Genomic DNA, 19,695 nt, shown 5'->3' with positions numbered 1-19,695 from the left:
AAAGCAGCAGCCCAAGAGCTGAGGCTGAAGGAGGAGGAGGAGCTAAGTTGACCGGGAGCATTTTCAAGGCGTAGGGAACTGGGACTTACGTGAAGCACAGAGAGGGAGGGAATGAGGAGAGTCCTCCGAAATGAAAGAAAAAGACTAGTGTGCCTGCAGACGGTTTCGGGGAGGTGGGTTCCCCTTCTGGCCCAGGGAACTGTGAGGATTGACCATTCAGAGGAGGGGGAAGGCTTTGGAGAGCTCAGAGTGTGCATTAGTCTTGATTTTCTAGGCCTTGACCTCCTTTAGTTTAAGAACTACTGCATGTAACTCATCTTGCCCTCAGAACCTAGCAGGTGCAAGATTGTACAATGACTTAATGTTGAATAAGGAGAAATTAGGTTTTACTAAGGCACAATTGGAAACCTTATCAAGGCTGTGCAGAGACATTTTCTAGGCCTTAACTTTCTTAGAGAAGCCACTTGAAGTTTATTTCCAGATTTACAAACAGGGACAGAGCACAGCTAGGTAGGGACCCCAGTACAGCTAACATGCAAATATTATTTTTAGATCATTGGTTCAAATTGATAAAGTGATTAATCTCACTGTAGTCTTTTTAAGTGACAAGAAAGACTAAGTTTCTCTCTGCTTAAAACTCTTCAAAGGTCTGGTTTCTAGGTGGCGTTCAATAAATGCTGGTTGGGTGAATGTTGGTTCCCTCAAGTCCTTCCTATGTAGTAATTATGTGAGGTGAAACACCAATCAGGATTAACTGGGGAGGAAAGAGGAAGATGCACGGAATCAGCTCACCAAAGGCAGGAAAGGCAGCAGCATAAAACTAGTGAGTGTGAGCACAGGGTTACATGCTTCTGCCTCCAGACTGTAGGACTTGGTTGAAAACTTCTTGAGTTCAAGTCTCACATGTGCCTAACTACCATAGGTAGCTTTTCCTCACCTCTCAAATGTGTAGTACTTATACTGTCTTGGACGAAGCTTAACTAAGCTACAACCATGGATCTAAAAGTCCTTTAAAACTAGAAAGCATTTAAAGAAACATAAGATTAAGGTATTCATAAGGAAATTTTCTTTGAAGATCTCTTTCTCCCTCCTTTCCTCAGGGATTTGAGGATTAATGGAGAAGGCCTTGGGAAGGACTGTGGGTTTTTGCATTTGAGGGAGGGAACTTCATTTAAAAGGAATTCTGCAACAAATCATTGAATGATACTATGAATAGCAACTACCACCCCTTTTTGTTAACTGATTAACTTTTACCTTATTGCAATTGAGAGAAACCTAACAGAAAAGGAAACTTGTGTGACTGAAATGAGGGAGTAGAGAAAGGCTGAATCACGTGTTAGGTCTTCATTTCCCTGTGTCGGTTCCTCACACCCCAGCTCAAAGCTCCCTCCTTAGTGTTGTCTAATGTGTATTGTCCACCTGAAAGGCACTGTTCAAAGCTTAGATCATATCTAGCCAGATCATAGTTGAGATAGATGCAAGCTTGTTTTTCCTCCTCAGGGCCAGTTAGAACTGGGCTACTCTGGCTGGTTCCCTTTGGGATCAGAGTCCGATTTCAAGTTAATCGCTGTTTAGTTCGCTTACCACAGTATTGTCTTACCTAGAACTTATTATACCCAGAGCCTCTTCTTGTACTGTTTTCAAATGTTTGGAACCCCAGAGAGGGAAACAGTTTAACACTGCCTGTATAGAATACTTCTTTGACCTGGGTTCTTTTAAAAATGTCTGTGCAGCGAGCTTGCTGCCTTCTGTGGTAACTGACTCACAATGTTACCATGAAGTAAACTTTTGTGATAAAACCAGTCATGACAAAAGGTCCTTTCCTGAGTCTTTCTCATCATAATAACAGCCAGTCTTTACTGAGTGTTAGCCAGTGCTGGGTGCTTCTCATGATCTCATGAAAGTGACCCCAGCAGCAGCTCTTCTATGAAGCAATTCTGTTTATTGTCCCCATTTTACAGGCAAAGAAACAGAGGGCAGTGTTCTGTCTTTGCAGTCCAGGTTCTTAACCCCTACACTATATTACTGTGTGCTTATCTTGCTTCTATTACATGATAATTATTTTGTGTGTGTTGTGTTCTAACACTGAAGTTTCTTTCTGTTTTAAAATGAAAAGGGAGCTTTGTTTAAGGTGGAATCTGGAACAGACAGTCTTAACAATGAAAGTGGAACTCTTGGATTAATTTCTTGTCACCTAAAGTGATTTTTTTTTTCTTTTACCAAAGACAGACTAGAATGGAGTGAGAAAAGTTTGAAAATGGAAAAGCCTTAATAGGTTCAAGCTTTAGGATTAAAAATCCTAAATAGGATTCATCAAGCCAACCCCCATTTGCAGAACTTTAAAAGTAGACTGTTTGGACCATTTAGAATCTTCTCTTTCACTGAAATAAAGGAATGGTTTCCAGATTTGCAATCCATTTTCTATTTCCTCAATTCCTGCTTACTGTAGAGCACTTTGTTTCATGAGCATCATGTTTGTAATGCAGTTCTCTGTGGCTAATAAAAAAGTTTACTGGGAAGCACACTTCCTCCTTTCCGTCTTTATCACTCAGAGAAAGGTATACGCTGAGTGTTTATCTCCTCGGCAAAGGCAATGACTTGACATTTTCACCGACTCCTCCAGGACAGCATTTTGAACTTCTGCTTCATTTGAAGAGGGTTGTTTTTGCTACCCAACAATTTTACATTTGCGTTTGGGAATAAAGGTGAAAAAAGGATGTCTGCTCATAAGAGAACCCATATTAATCAGTTGCAATGTACAGACCTTGTTTTGCTCTAGAGTCAAACAACAAGGCATTTAGAAGACAATTAGGAAATGTGAACACTGAATATTTTATGATATTAAATAATTATAGTTACTTTGGGGGGCGTGATCATGTTTAAAAAGGGGAGTCTTTACCTCTTTGATCAAAAGTGACAGCAGGACTAACACAACACAGAAAAGATCACAGAGGAATGGAGACAACAACAATGTATGAATGGTCGTGGTGACAGCTAGCATCCGCCGAGTGCTTCCTAGAGAGTCTGCTCTACACACTTTCCAGGTGCTCGTTTACAGATGAGAATACTGAAGTACAGATGAGTTAAGTAATTGATCTGGTTCACAAAACTGGAAGATGGCAGTGGACACAAGAGTAGAACTCAGGATTCCAGAACTATAATTATCATCACAGTGACAAACATTGATGCAGAGCTAATAAACAGAAGACACAATAGCAGTCTCTTATGGATGCCTAACCTTTAGCTAAAGACCATGCTTTGTTTAGATAAAGATAACTGGGAAGTGAATTTGCACTCACAGCTCAAGTGTGCAGGCCTGGGACAAGTCCTAGACCACCTGGAAGTTTTGTATATGCCTGAATATTGAACTAAGCCTTTGAATGCAAAAAAGGTTCTTATATAAAAGTGAAGGAGAATTTGAAGGAAGGAGGTTGAGAAAGTCTAACAAATATAAATAAAAAAGACTGAAAATAGTACACTAAAATATTGACAATTGGGTGTCTTTATTGCTGGGATTGTGAGGGATTTAAAAAATTCTTATTTATGCTTTTCCTCACTTTCCAACATTTCTACAATATACATATATCACGTTGGTGACTTTTTTTAGGAGGAAAATCTTGGAAGTCATAAGGACAAGAACTAGCTTTTATCAAACTCCAGCAAAGGTTAATTGTATCTGTTTGTAGTGACTGAAACAGAGGAGGTCTTTGACCTTTTCTGGCTGTTTAGAAACTTGTAGGTCAGAGCCATATAAGTTCATTAATTTGGTTCTGCATAGCTGAGTTTATCTCTTCCTCCCTTATATCTGTAAGTCGAAAGGAACTTATTCATTGATAGATATGAAAACCAATCCTAGATTATACAGGTGTGCATTGTTTTTGTAGGGTTTGGTTTTTTTCTTTTACACTGTAGGTTTCTACCAGTAGATGTTCCATATAAGGAGCCTCTAAAGGATCATGAACCTCTTGAAACTGTATGCAAATCTCTGTGTGTTTGTGAACATATATATCTTTTTTAGAGGAGATGAGTTCACAGTGTTCATATATTTTCAGGGAACCCCTCAAAAAGATTAAGGACCACTATCTGAAGCAGACCCACCTATAAGTCCCAGACAAAGGCAAAAGGAGTCTGAATTTTTTATTAGGAAGCTAGAGTCAAAGTTGGAATCAGGTGACACTGTCAGTCCAGATGTGGCGTTCATTAATAAGATATTACAGTCATGAGTTGCTCATAAGATTGTAAATCAAAATTCAGATTGTAGGGACAGAAATTGTCTGGAACCAGATAGAACAAGGCAAAGGCAGTTTTAGTAAATACCTGTCACATGAAAAGGAATTGATTATAGATTTGAGTAAGACAAGAATTTTTCCAGTAATACTTATAGGTCAATATGAGTTAATGTGGCTGAGCTCCCAGATAACTATGTGATTATTCCAACTCTCCTTCCTAAGAGGTCTCTCCACATGCTGTGAACAACTTACAAGAGATTCAACAATGCTGGACTCCCTGCTTTCAGTTACTGCCTTACCATCTTCATTACATTTACAGATATGTCGAGGCTTTAAAACCTTCAGGGAATGACCATAGGAAAGTCATCGTCACTATCATCATCATACTTGAAACCATATCATACAAATGCAGATTACTGTAGGGTCAAGATGTTCCACAAAATAATAATGCCAACATTTGGTTTGGGTTTTGTAGCTTAGAGAATGAGAATAACTTATTTCAAAGACTGGATGGTTAGTTGGACTGGTTCTCATGGAACACTGGATGAATTTACTTCTTTAAATTCAATACTTTTGTGGAGGATACAAAAGAAATAGAAGACCGAGTTCTTAACCTGAAGACACTTGCAGTCTTTTCAGGAAACATGAAACAGTACAAAGTAGTATTTCCACATAGAGTACAGCATTTAATTCAGGGTGTTCAAGTGCTAAATTACAACTATATTCAGAGGCTAGCTGAGGGCTCTTGAAAATTGCTCTTTGACAGTAACACACACATGCATACACAGATACCCCCTATCTCTAGCGAAAGTAGCTTGCATGCTCAGTTTCCTTTCATTTTGGAAAAGAAAATTAGTAAGACATTAAAGTATTATGTTTAGAAGACATCTTCTGTTTCAGTTTTATATTCTTCAGGGGTCTTCTGTATTCCAGTTTTTTATCAAGTCACATTAGTTTAAAAGGCAAACATCCGTACACAGATGTGTTTTCTATTGATGAATTTTTCAGGCTGAACATTTATATAGCTAATCATCGAAAAAAAGTATTGTTCTACTTTATTTGACTGAGTCCGGTAATGTCAGGATAAATATTCATTTATTTAAGCCACATATAGTGTAGTTTTTTGGCGTTTAAGAGACACGCTTGCATTTCATAGTTTTGCTTACCATTTAAATCTCAACCATAGTTTTTCAAATATGGTACTGTATGTGAAGATTTGTCTTTATCTCTCTTAACTTTTTAGAAAAATTAATGATAAAATTATCTTTGGTTTCTACTTATAGGTGGGTTAATTAGATAAAAGATTTTTAAAATTCACATTTGAAGAAACTAGGGGAGGTTTGGGGCTTCTCAGGTGGCTCTAGTGGTAAAGAACCGCCTGCCTATGCAGGAGACATAAGAGATGCAGGTTTGATTCCTGGGTGGGCAAGAGTCCCAGGAGGAGGGCATGGCAACCCACTCCAGTATTCTTGCCTGGAGAATCCCATGGACAGAGGAGCCAGGCAGGCTACAGTCCATGGGGTTGCACAGAGTTAAACACAACTGAACTGACATAGCACATGTGCACAGGGAGGTTTTAAGACAGAATACATCAGTATGTACTTGAGAAAAATTCTCAGGGTTTATGTTAGGTTTGAAACTGTAGTACAAAACTGTTGTGAGATACCTGATCACAGAAGCACGAGCCATTTGTCCTTAGGTTTTCTAACAATGCCATTTGCCAAAGCCACTGTGACAGTCTATTCTATAGGGAAAGGCACACTGGGCTGAAAGACAAGCTGTCTGGGTTCTGATGGCAGTTCCTTTATTATCTCCAACTGTTTTCTTTCTGAAGTGGAAGTATTAATACCTGCCCACCCATCTCTCAGAGTTTCATGAGGACAAACTGTGATAATAATTAAAAATACTTTTGGCAAAACAGAATGAGTTCAAAATTTTAAGATAAACTTCTTTTTAAAAATATTTATTTATCTTTGGTTGTGCTGGGTCTTAGTTGTGGCAGGTGGGCCTTTCATTGCGGTGTGTAGTCTTCCTTCTAGTTGTGGTGCACAAGCTCTGCAGCATGTGGGGTCTTAGTCCCCCAACCAGGAATTGAATCCACATCCCCTGCATTGGAAGGCAGATTCTTAACCACTGGACTCCCAGGGAAGTCCCTTAAGATAACTATCTAAGAAAAAATTTGATTTAAGTGAAAATCAAATGAAAGTATAACAATAGTCGCATGTTTCCCCCAGACTGCTACAAAAGTCCAGGAAAATTTTGTTTAGGGAGACTCTAAATTCTCTATTCCTTTCAAAGCATTCTTTCCCACAGTAGTGATTCCAGCCACATGCTTTCTGTGAAACAACATCTGCCCCTTACTCCGTTGCTGGTAAAGTATAAAGAGCGTGGGAAAAGATGAATGATTTGGAGAAAAGACACTTAGGGTAGAAAGGAGATTACTGTTAACAAATGGTTGTTAAAGTTCTTTAAGAAAGGGTTCCACCTAAGGATTTGTGGCAAGCTTATCAGATAGTCTAGTCACCATCCAAGGCAGCAATGGGAGAAAAACTCTTCAGGGTGTCGCTTAAGAGCCTGTGTTTTCTTATTCCTAACTTCATATCTTTACACCACCTCTCATTTATCTGTACTCCTTGTTTAACATTCCTCTCTTCCCCCAAAGCCTTGCTAAAGGTGGGAACTTCAAGTCAATAAAGACTTAAGCACATTTTTCTTGAGGAAATTTCAGAGTATTTCCTGCTTTTGTCTGTAATTCATGATATTGTACTTGTTTTTCTTGGGTAAAAGAAACCAATGGCTAAAAGCTTTCTAAATCTTTCTCCTACTGCTGCCTACACCATCTTGGAGGCATTCTTGTTTACTCATTGCTGGTATTGAGGGTTTTTAAAAGGGTTAAATCCATATTGCTATTCCAGAATCTTTGAAAAAAAACAAGTCTAGTAATAAATGCTTATATAAATTACAATATCCACTTCAAAATTTGTAACTATTTAAAAAAAACTAGTTTCTAAAAACAAGGCAAGAGCTTGTAACAAAGTTAAAGTGTAAGAAGTACATACAATACAGTCATAATTATATACAGATCCTTGAGTATAGGTGGGTTTTTTTCCTGCATGCTTTTCTATATTTTCCCAATTTTCTTTTGTTAGCATGTTTATATTAGAATAGAATGCCTTTGTATTTTTTTCCCAGCCAAATCTTAATCACTTTCATGTTGGTTAATAAGAATAAAATCATGTATAATCTTAACAATAATTATTAAATAAGAATTCTGGGAAGATTTGGTGAACAACAAATGAATAAGTTCACTCCAGACCACTCACCTTTAAGTCAGTGCTAGAGCTCAACCTGTTATGTGCAAGGTAGAAAGTGGCGAGGTTACTGTAGCTTTGTAATAGACTTCATTTAACCTCAGCCACTGCAGGCATGGATACCTCGAAAGACCCCATTACTGCCCCCGGCTTCATCCTTTACTATCTCTTTCCTTTCCAACTTCCCATTTTATTTCTATGTCTCTCCAATGACTTAAATCAATGGGCAGGAAGGGAGGGAAACAAATGAAGCAGGTCAAACTTAAAGGTATAGGAAAGATTCTTTTTTCCTTACTTCTATCTCTGCAGGCAGGAGAGGTCCCTTTGGACAAGTTCTGAGAAATAGAACTATTTCATGTGACTGAGCACTCAACTGCTTCTGCCAATGGAGCTTGTGACCCAGTTGTGGGAGTGGAGTTGAGTTCCCTTTTATTTCTTCAAGTGACTTTTTAAAAGGCGCTGGAACTTGTAACAGTTTCTTTTTTCCTCTCTCTCTTTTGAACACTAAAAATTCACAATAATAATTAATATTATCCTGTTAACATTTTGTGAAACTGATCAAGGCCTAAAGCAGCTTTTCTGCATAAGATTTTTGCAATATCTAATGTTATGTGGCAGTCTGGATGGGAGGGGAGTTTGGGGGAGAATGGATACATGTATACGGTATCACTGAGTCCCTTTGTTGTCCACCTGAAACAATCACAACATTGTTAATTGGCTATACCCCAGTACAAAATCGGAGAAGGCAATGACACCCCACTCCAGTACTCTTGCCTAGAAAATCCATGGACGGAGGAGCCTGGTAGGCTGCAGTCCATGGGGCTGCTAAGAGTCGGATATGACTGAGCGACTTCACTTTCACTTTTCACTTTCATGCTTTGGAGAAGGGAAATGGCAACCCACTCCAGTGTTCTTGCCTGGAGAATCCCAGGGATGGGAGAGCCTGGTGGGCTGCCGTCTATGGGGTTGCACAGAGTCGGACAGGACTGAAGCGACTTAGCAGCAGTAGCAGCAGCAGCAGCAGTACAAACTAGTAAGTTTAAGAAAGAGATTGTTGCAATATCATATTCAATAAAGTCTTGTGGGCAGAGACTGTCTAAAGTCATAGAGTAGTGCATATTCAGATGCCCCTTAAATTCTCCATTAACTCTCTAAACATACTCAAAATTAACACCAAATAAAGTGTTCTGTGATATTCAAGCAATATTTTTTCAACCTTTAAAATATTGTGGAGGAAAACTGTCTCTAGAAAATTTTGCCTTTGCTGTTTATTTTGTAGCATATAATTTGTGCAGTTTAGACAAGTTCCCTAAGTACTGTCTAGTAGGGAAGAAAAATAAATATTTGTAAGTTGAGAAAGAAGAACAATAACAGATGGATGTCCAGAGTGCTACTCCCCCTGGGACTCCAGAAGGCCAGTAGCAGAGGTCTCAAAATGAGAATTTCCAGGCAAGATAGGGAAAGAAGAGGGGCCCAGGCTAAGCGAAGATCATATTCAAAGGCACTGCTGTGTGAAAAAGAATCTAGGAAAATGAAAGCTACTTACTGAGAATAGCTGAAGACAAGGCCGAAGAAGCAGATACTGGCTACCTCACAGAGCTAAATGCAGGGAGTTTAAGGAGTTTGGACTGTGTTGTATAGACAGGAGTATCAAAACCTCAGAAAGAGTTTTACTGGGGCAGCGCAGCTGTTGTAAAATAGCTTTAGGCTTGAATGCCTCTAAGTGGGATAGGTCTTTTCCAGGTCCATACTGCCTCCTGCTTGGCTATATCATATCATTAACTTTGCACATTTAAATACCTGGCAGTGAGGAGCCTGGTGGGCTGCCATCTATGGGGTCACACAGAGTCGGACACGACTGAAGCGACTTAGCAGCAGCAGCAGCAGCAGAAGGCATTGTCTCAAGAAACCTCCAGGTAGATGATGGAGAGCCGTGGAAAGACTGGACTAGGACAATGGCATGATCCAATCTGTAATTTAATAAGGTCAGGCATACATTAGAGAACAAGTTTTGTGACAGCTGGTGGCACAAACTGGAAGGAAATGCTGGTCAGAAAGATTATTTAGGAAGATAGAATCTATAGGACTTGGTAACTGATAGGTGTGGAAGATGAGGGAGGAAGTATAAAATGGCTTCTAGGTTCTTTCTCTGATAAAGCAGTAGATTGGGGTATCATTCACTGAGATGGCTTTGCAAAGGAAGTAGCGGGACAGAGGCAATGCAGGGATGTTCAATTTGAGACCAGGTAAATCTAAGGTCCTATGGGCAAGATGTCTAGCGGGCTAGTGAGACAGATCCTGTGGACATCCTGATCCAGACCCAAGCCACACTGTTGAGCCCAAGCTTCTCTTAATTCTGTTTGTTCACCAGCTTCCTTGGCTGTATCCCAAGGAGACGCTAGACTTCCATTCTCACTTGTCCCAAATACCTCAGTTCTCAATTTGTATCCATCATGTAGAGGTTTTAAGGAGGAGGAATGTAATTACATTTCATCTTCTTGTGACTATTCCCTCTGTCTTTCACCTGTCAACTAACTGCCCCAAGCTTGTTTGTGCTATTATTGCTAGGAGGCAGTTGTGACTGCATGGTTAACCACCCAGCAGCCCATGCTGAGAGTTGTGGGCTGCATGTGAACATGTCTTCCAGCAAGAAGTGGCAGACCCAGCCTTGGCCTTGAACATATCTGGCACAGAAGGCTTCCCTGTCTGGTAAAGATGGGCTAATTTGTCTGTAATAGGCCCCTCTAACTGGAGGGGGTGGAGCTCAGGCTCAGCTGTTCATGGTGCTGGAACTAATGGCAAAATCATAGTTAGAAGGTTGCGGAACACCTGCGAAAGAATTTCTCTGGGCCATAAAGCATTTGCATTGCCTTCAGTAATTTGAAGGTTTCTCCTCTGGACCTAAGAGGAGTTTGGGTTCTATTAATAAGATCTACTTAAAGCACGCCTCAAAATGACCAAATTCTTATGTGACTTGGGTATGTGAAGCTATCTGGAAGATGAAACAAATGACTGGCGAATGCAAACCAGGAAGGACCTCCACCCAGCAGGTATACCCAGTGGTATCCCTCCACAGAAACGTAGGGCTCCGTGAATCTCAAGTAGCTCCTTAATGCTTTGGGTAATCCACACACTACCTGTTGAGATGGTGGGAAGGAATATCTGGATTAAGGGCAAGAGAAGATCCCCTGGAGAAGGGAATGACTCCTCACTCTACTATTCTTGCCTGGAGAATTCCAGAAACAGAGGAGCCTGGCAGGCTAGAGTCTATAAGGTCGCAAAGAGTCAGACACACCTGGGTGACTAACACTTTCTCTTTTCAGGGTCATTGATGCTTATTTGAATACATTTGTATATTTGTGTTTATTTTAACTATTAAAATGCTGGTTGACAAGCTTGGAAAAAAAAAAAGAAAAAAGGAAGCTAAACAAACATAATTCCAGCACCCAAAAGTCCTCTCCAAATCATCATACCTTTTGATGAGTCTTAAGCCATATGTACTTACCCTGTTCCTCTTCTTCCCTCTCCAGCTATATTCCGAGGTTGGAACATTTCCACCAATCCAGAAAGTTCCCTTACCTCTTTTCAAATAAGTCTGCTTTCTTCACCTGCTCTCCACTTTCCTAGGCAAACACTCTTCTGATAGCTATTGCTACAGACTGGTTTTTCCTGTTCTTGAAATTCATATAAATGGAAGCATACAGTTACATTGAGTTTTGTATTTTTTAAAAAATAGTAACATAGGTGAGTCATTTTTATTTCAATAATATTTATCCACAATATCACTTTTAATGGAAAAATAATATTGATTTTTTATGAATGCATGGCACGATATTTATTTATTTAAGCAGTTCCTACTGATGGGTATTTTGATTTTTTTAAATTCTCCTCCTTCCTTTCTTCCTCCTTCTCTCCCTCCCTTCCTTCCTTCTTTCTTGCTATAATGAACACCCCAGATATTACTGTCACTATAAGCAAGACTTTGCACACAAGGCAACATAGGATCACATTCCTAGAAGTGGAATTGTTGTGTAAAGTACATATTTTTGAAAAAACACACTGTAAGGAATATTGCCAAATGGAGTCCAGAAAGACTGCCTTACTTTATTTCCTAGTATTATTAAAACACATAAACTTGTTTTCTCACACCCCCACCAACATAAAGAATTTGGGGCGGGGAAAGTCTTTTATCATTGTCAATTTCACAGCATAAACATGGTATCTCATTTTAGTCTTTTATTATTACTAATGAGGTTGAAAACTTCTGAGGATTTAATTTTGTCATTTTATAGTGATAGTAAATTTTTTCTTAAAAAATACATTTTCCAAATAACTAGTAAACTGGTTATGGGAAAAAATTATTCTGTTAAAGATGGAGGGATTAAAAAACAAATCAACAATAATTTTTAAAAGCCACTAGTCAAATTTTCTCTCTCTCTTACTTTTAGCCAATGATCTTATTCTTTTTTTTTTTTTTAATTTTTATTTTTACTTTATTTTACTTTACAATACTGTATTGGTTTTTGCCACACATTGACATGAATCCACCACGGGTGTACATGCGTTCCCAAACATGAACCCCCCTCCCACCTCCCTCCCCATAACATCTCTCTGGGTCATCCCCGTGCACCAGCCCGAAGCATGCTGTATCCCGCATCGGACATAGACTGGCAATTCGATTCTTACGTGATAGTATACATGTTACAATGCCATTCTCCCAAATCATCCCACCCTCTCCCTCTCCCTCTGAGTCCAAACGTCCGTTATACATATCTGTGTCTTTTTTGCTGTCTTGCATACAGGGTCATCGTTGCCATCTTTCTAAATTCCATATATATGTGTTAGTATACTGTATTGGTGTTTTTCTTTCTGGCTTACTTCACTCTGTATAATCGGCTCCAGTTTCATCCATCTCATCAGAACTGATTCAAATGTATTCTTTTTAATGGCTGAGTAATACTCCATTGTGTATATGTACCACAGCTTTCTTATCCATTCATCTGCTGATGGACATCTAGGTTGTTTCCATGTCCTGGCTATTATAAACAGTGCTGCGATGAACATTGGGGTACATGTGTCTCTTTCAATTCTGGTTTCCTTGGTGTGTATGCCCAGCAGTGGGATTGCTGGGTCATACGGTAGTTCTATTTGCAATTTTTTAAGGAATCTCCACACTGTTCTCCATAGTGGCTGTACTAGTTTGCATTCCCACCAACAGTGTAGGAGGGTTCCCTTTTCTCCACACCCTCTCCAGCATTTATTGCTTGCAGATTTTTGGATCGCAGCCATTCTGACTGGTGTGAAGTGGTACCTCATTGTGGTTTTGACTTGCATTTCTCTAATAATGAGTGATGTTGAGCATCTTTTCATGTGTCTGTTAGCCATCCGTATGTCTTCTTTGGAGAAATGTCTATTTAGTTTTTTGGCCCATTTTTTGTGATCTTATTCTATAATGGTTGATATTGGCCTTATTCTGTAACTGCTTTTGATTAGTTTTTGCTTTTTCAATAATGGTTTTATTTTCGATTACTTTTAGAAAGGGTTTGCTCTGCTTGAGAGAAAAATAAATTCAGTTTTGGACAACCAGGTTTTTTAATAAAAATTAATTCACTAAGGATAATTTAAACCAGGACATACCTTTGATAATTTCAGAATGATTAAGAGATAGCCAAATAACCTGTGTCCAGGAAGCCCCTTGATTTTTGTCATGTTGTTCAGCAACAAAGTTAGTTAATGAGCTTTGAAAACTTTTCAACCTTTTGTGTCAAATCCCAGAGTAAGCAGATACTATCCTGTTAGTGCATTGTCATTTTATTTCAAACTGTAATTATCATCATTATCAACAAATATAAACAAAGACTTTCACTTTGTCTAGCACTTTAATGTGAACCATTGGTGGTTTTGTTATTGTTCAATGAAACTTGAGATAGCTCAGATCCTTGTTTGTAGATTTGAGGGTTGATTAAATTTACCTCAAGGTCACTTTGAGACCTAAAGCTCTTAATATATATATAGAAATTTATCACATTCATAGTAATGTTAGTAATATTTATGTGATAATAAAGATTAGTAAATAGCACTTTGTTAAGTTCTTGTTTTTTGGAATGTCCACAGAGCCATTTAGAAATCCAGTTAGCATATAAGCAGTAAGAAACAGTGAAGTTTCTGGAGTTGTAGGCAGTTCTGGGTCTGAAAACCAGCTCCATCACTTACTATATGTGTGACCTTCAGCTAGTTACTTACCCTCTCAGTTTCTACATTTGCTCATTTTTAAAGTGGGGATGTAATACTGTCTATTTCATGGGTTGTTGTGAAAGGTAAATACTAAGCACTTAAATAATTTCCTGACACATAGGAAATACACAGGATATGGTAACTGCTATTATTTTCTATCATCATCACCACAATTAACACAATCAGAAATGTATAGAATCAAACAGAATAAACATCACTTTATCATTCATCATTCTATTTTAATTTATATTTGATACTTTTAGATTGCTTATTCATATTATCAAATATAAAATAAGTCTGATTCCCTCACTCTATCTGGAAGGTTATATTAACAGAAATCTTTCTCTACTCCCTTGCAGGTTCTTCTTTCTAACTAACCTACCCTCTTGAATTGGTGGTATCTAAGAACAACAGACTGGTTGTACTGTACTATGCAGAGTACATCATGAGAAATGCTGGGCTGGAGGAAGCACAAGCTGGAATCAAGATTGCTGCGAGAAATATTAATAACCTCAGATATGCAGATGACACCACCCTTATGGCAGAAAGTGAAGAACTAAAGAACCTCTTGATGAAAGTGAAAGAGGAAACTGAAAAAGTTGGCTTAAAGCTCAGCATTCAGAAAACTAAGATCATGGCATCCAGTCCCATCACTTCATGGCAAATGGATGGGGAAACAGTAGAAACAGTGGCTGACTTAATGTTTTTGGGCTCCAAAATCACTGCAGATGGTGACTGCAGCCATGAAATTAAAAGATGCTTACTCCTTGGAAGGAAAGTTATGACCAACCTAGACAGCATAGTAAAAAGCAGAGACATTACTTTGCCAACAAAGGTCCGTCTAGTCAAGGCTATGGTTTTTCTAGTGGTTATATATGGATGTGAGAGTTGGACTGTGAAGAAAGCGGAGCGCTGAAGAATTGATGCTTTTGAACTGTGGTGTTGGAGAAGACTCTTGAGAGTCCCTTGGACTGCAAGGAGATCCAACCAGTCCATTCTAAAGGAGATCAGTCCTGGGTGTTCATTGGAAGGACTGATGGAAGCTGAAACTCCAATGCTTTGGCCACCTCATGTGAAAAGTTGACTCACTTGGAAAAAAAGATTGAAGGGAGGAGGAGAAGGGGATGACAGAGGATGAGATGGCTGGATGGCATCACTGACTCAATGGACATGAGTTTGGGTAGACTCTGGGAGTTGGTGATGGACAGGGAAGCCTGGCGTGCTGCGGTTCATGGGATCACAAAGAGTTGGACATGACTGAGCAACTGAACTGAACTGAAGGACATTCATATTGTGATGGTCCAGCTGATCTGGAAAAGGCCTAGAACCCCTTGTGGCCTGAATGCACCACTTCCCAGACCACTCCCTATCTGAGTCCCTGTCATGATGTTGATGGAGGGACTGTCCCTCCAATTGTTGATGGAGGGTACAATTGCTCCCAGCTTCATATTCCTAGAGAGATTGGTGTGAACCACTTGTATGTGGCCCTGAAACCCACTGGCAGTGTCCTACTAATCCCTCTTTGACTTTATGTGACTTGACCTGAAATGTTCCCTGTTGTTTTCAGGGCCTCACCAACTGTCATCTCTAGCCCTTGCTTCACCCTTTCACCAGTGATAGCATCTGTGTATTATAGTTATATATGTATATATATACACATAGTTATATATGTTATATATATATATATAGTTGCATATATATATATGTATATATATTAGGGTTAGGGTTAGCCTTGCTAGCATAGATAAGAAGCTCAATAATTGTGGACCTAACAGATGAGTGAATGCATGAAAGAAAATAATTTCCATCCTTAATAATGGTGTTCAGGATTGGCCCAAGACAAAGTTTTTGGAGATCTCACAAATACTTTCATTGCTTCAGACTTTGGAAACTGTCTTACTTCCCCCATCAGGCGGGTTCCCTCATGCCTACCTTTCTCTGTCCTGTAACTCTGCCTGAAACTTTGTATGTGTTACCTTTACTACAACACTGAAGGCTCGTTTTATTTTCCTCATTTTACAGATGAGGACAGCTGAAACTCACAGAGATAGAAGGCAACTAGTAATCCCTTATGATTATACAGTGGAAGTGAGAAATAGATTTAAGGGACTAGATCTGATAGACAAAGTGCCTAATGAACTATGGATGGAGGTTGATGACATTGTACCGGGGACAGGAATCAAGACCATCCCCATGGAAAACAAATGCAAAAAAGCAAAATGGCTGTCTGAGGAGGACTTACAAATAGCTGTGAAAAGAAGAGAGGTAAAAACAAAGGAGAAAAGGAAAGATATTCCCATTTGAATGCAGAGTTCCAAAGAATAGCAAGGAGAGATAAGAAAGCCTTCCTCAGTGATCAATGCAAAGAAATAGAGGAAAATAACAGAATGGGGAAGACTAGACATCTCTTCAAGAAAATTAGAGATACCAAGGGAACATTTCATACAAAAATGGGCTCGATAAAGGACAGAAATAGTATGGACCTAACAGAAGCAGAAGATATTAAGAAGAGGTGGCAAGAATGCACAGAAGAACTGTACAAAAAAGATCTTCATTACCCAGGTAATCACGATGGTGTGATCACTCACCTAGAGCCAGACATCCTGGAATAAGAAGTCAACTGGGCCTTAGAAAGCATCACTATGAACAAAGCTAGTGGAGGTGATGGAATTCCAGTGGAGCTATTTCAAATCCTGAAAGATGATGCTGTGAAAGTGCTGCACTCAATATGCCAGCAAATTTGGAAAACTCAGCAGTGGCCACAGGACTGGAAAAGGTCAGTTTTCACTCCAATCCCAAAGAAAGGCAATGCCAAAGAATGCTCAAACTACTGAACAATTGCACTCATTTCACACACTAGTAAAGTAATGCTCAAAATTCTCTAAGCCAGGATTCAGCAATACGTGAACCGTGAACTTTCAGATGTTCAAGCTGGTTTTAGGAAAGGCAGAGGAACCAGAGATCAAATTGCCAACATCCGCTGGATCATGGAAAAGCAAGAGAGTTCCAGAAAAACATCTATTTCTGCTTTATTGACTATGCCAAAGCCTTGACTGTGTGGCTCACAATAAACGGTGGAAAATTCTGAAAGAGATGGGAATACCAAATAGGAAAAGGAGTATGTCAAGGCAGTATATTGTTACCCTGCTTATTTAACTTCTATGCAGAGTACATCATGAGAAAGGCTGGGCTGGAAGAAGCACAAGCTGGAATTAAGACTTCCGGGAGAAATATCAATTACCTCAGATATGCAGATGACACCACCCTTATGGCAGAAAGTGAAGAGGCACTAAAGAGCCTCTTGATGAAAGTGAAAGAGGAGACTGAAAAAGTTGGCTTAAAGTTCAGCATTCAGAAAACGAAGATCATGGCATCTGGGCCCATCACTTCATGGGAAATAGATGGGGAAACAGTGGAAACAGTGTCAGACGTTATCTTTTTGGGCTCCAAAATCACTGCAGATGGTGACTGCAGCCATGAAATTAAAAGCCACTTACTCCTTGGAAGGAAAGTTATGACCAACCTAGATAGCATATTGAGAAGCAGAGATATTACTTTGTCAACAAAGGTCTGTTTAGTCAAGGCTATGGTTTTCCAGTAGTCATGTATGGATGTGAGAGTTGGACTGTGAAGAAAGCGGAGCGCTGAAGAATTGATGCTTTTGAATTGTGGTGTTGGAGAAGACTCTTCAGAGTCCCTTGGACTGCAAGATCCAACCAGTCCATCATAAAGGAGACCAGTCCTGGGTGTTCATTGGAAGGAATGATGCTAAAGCTGAAACTCCAATGCTTTGGCCACCTCATGCGAAAAGTTGACTCATTGGAAAAGACCCTGATGCTGGGAGAGATTGGGGGCAGGAGGAGAAGGGGACGACAGAGGATGAGATGGCTGGATGGGATTACTGACTCAATGGGCATGAGTTTGGGTAAACTCCAGGAGTTGGTGATGGACAAGGAGGCCTGGCGTGCTGCGGTTCATGGGGTCACAAAGAGTCAGACACCACTGAGCGACTGAACTGAAGTAACAGTCCAAGACTCAACATTAGCAAAAGGATTGGATTCCAGGTTTGTGGCTTCCAGAGCCCATTGCTCTTGACCGCACTGCATCATCTCCAGGAGGAAGACTGGCTGGTGGTGACATCTGTTATCTGACTGCCTCATTGTGGCAGGTGTATATGGGTGGAACTCCAAAACTTTTGCAGGTACGTAGTACTGTTTTGAGGTGTGGGAGATGGGTGCTAGAGTTTGCTTTCCATGTGGCAGAAGAGTTTCAAATGTCATCACTAGCTTGTCATTGATATTTAAGTTCTTTTTGACTCAAAGGAATGTTTACTATTAAAATATGAAATTTTGGGGGGGAGAGTGGGGCATCTATGGTAAGTACTTACCAGTTCAAGTTCAAATGATGTAAGTTAGACAGTGAATATATATACATATATATATTCTTGAAAGTGGAAGTGAAAGTTCCTCAGTTATATCTGACTCTTTGGGACCCCATAGAAAGTCCATGGAATTCTCCAGGGCAGAATACTAGAGTGGGTATTCCCTTCTCCCGGGGGTCTTCCCAACCCAGGGATTGAACCCTTATATATATTTAATTTACATATATAATATAAATATATAAAAATACTTTTATGAATATATACTCATATATTATCTATACTTATATAAATATATAGTTACTTATATAATTACTTATATAAATATATCATTTCAGTTGCATGTATTCTATACACATAGAATATATAGTTACATATATAGCTATATATATTTATTTATATGGAGAGAGTTATATAGAGTTTCTGTCTAAATGTGTTAAATTAGTTTTTTTCATCTTTTGGAGCAAAATTTTAATTGTTATTGAGTCATCTCTTAAATATTGCCATTTAAGTGAATCTAAATAAGAATTATAGTATTTTAATTTTCTAGAAGATTAATCTTATAGATCTATGCTTTGATATTTTTATCAGTGTTGCATTTATATATAAGAGTAGCTTCTTTTCTCTTATTCTAAAGCAATACATTAAGTTAAAGCAATAAGATTCATACTTTTCCTTTTTGCTGTTTTAGAATGGTCACAGTGGGCTTGATGAAATATTTCTAGAAAGATGTAAATACCTTACTGAGTCTTTCTTAGTAAAATGTCAAAGTTCTAAAAGTTTCTTTTTTTTTTTTGACAGAAATGTCAAGATTAGAGTAAGATTATTATTGTTTGCATTTATGGGGAGAAATAATTTGTTGTTATAAAGGAGTTAATGACTGGGTTTAGTACTTTGAGGCCCCAAAGAAGGTATTTTTAAAATCAAGGGTAGCCTGACAGGAGAAAAATGCACATCATTAGATGCAATTGCTACATAAATGGTCTTTTTGTTTTAGAGTGCAGTTTATAGTAATTGAAAAAAATCCCATATGCCATTTTCATTGTTTACTCCATTTGTTTTCTTTCTGTATAATTGAATATCACACAAAAGAGAGAATGAAAACTTGAATACTGAAATACTGAGGCAATATTTTCAGGTGCATCATTGTATTTTCTACAGATTCTTTAATTTTAGAGCTTAGCTCTTGGTAAGTATTCTCCAGAGTGTATATTTATGTTTGTGTGTGTTCATGTTTTTTGAGACTCAAAGAAGGAGAATGACATCTCTTTTGAGACCAACCTCTGATTCCATTGAATGTTGCATTTCTTAAAACATCAAAAAATTGTCTTTCAGTCAGTTTTGGGTTTATTTCTGACCATTTGCCAAAGCAGGCCTTATTGAAATTAGGAGACAATTCTATTTCATGTATTATAGGGCTGTGTATCCAAAGCTACAGAAACACAGATATATAGGACTCTGCCAGATAAACACCATCAAAAAATGATATTTGAGATGCAATTCTATATCACAACACATTTTCCCATGTTTTTTTTTGTCAGTA

General features: G+C 38.8%; 1 long non-coding RNA gene across 1 annotated transcript in view; it reads left to right on the top strand.

The window, feature by feature from the left end:
• The window catches only part of LOC105607931 (uncharacterized), a 64,218-nt gene that overhangs the window by 1,018 nt on the left and 43,505 nt on the right, over positions 1-19,695 (top strand). The window contains exon 2 of the long non-coding RNA XR_001039073.4: positions 14,134-17,975. This is a non-coding gene — a long non-coding RNA (uncharacterized LOC105607931). The remainder of the gene's footprint in view (positions 1-14,133; positions 17,976-19,695) is intronic.

This window comes from Ovis aries, chromosome 3 (assembly GCF_016772045.2).
Source record: "Ovis aries strain OAR_USU_Benz2616 breed Rambouillet chromosome 3, ARS-UI_Ramb_v3.0, whole genome shotgun sequence".
NCBI classification, from domain to species: Eukaryota; Metazoa; Chordata; class Mammalia; order Artiodactyla; family Bovidae; genus Ovis; species Ovis aries.
This window is presented reverse-complemented; position numbering and strand designations above follow the sequence as displayed.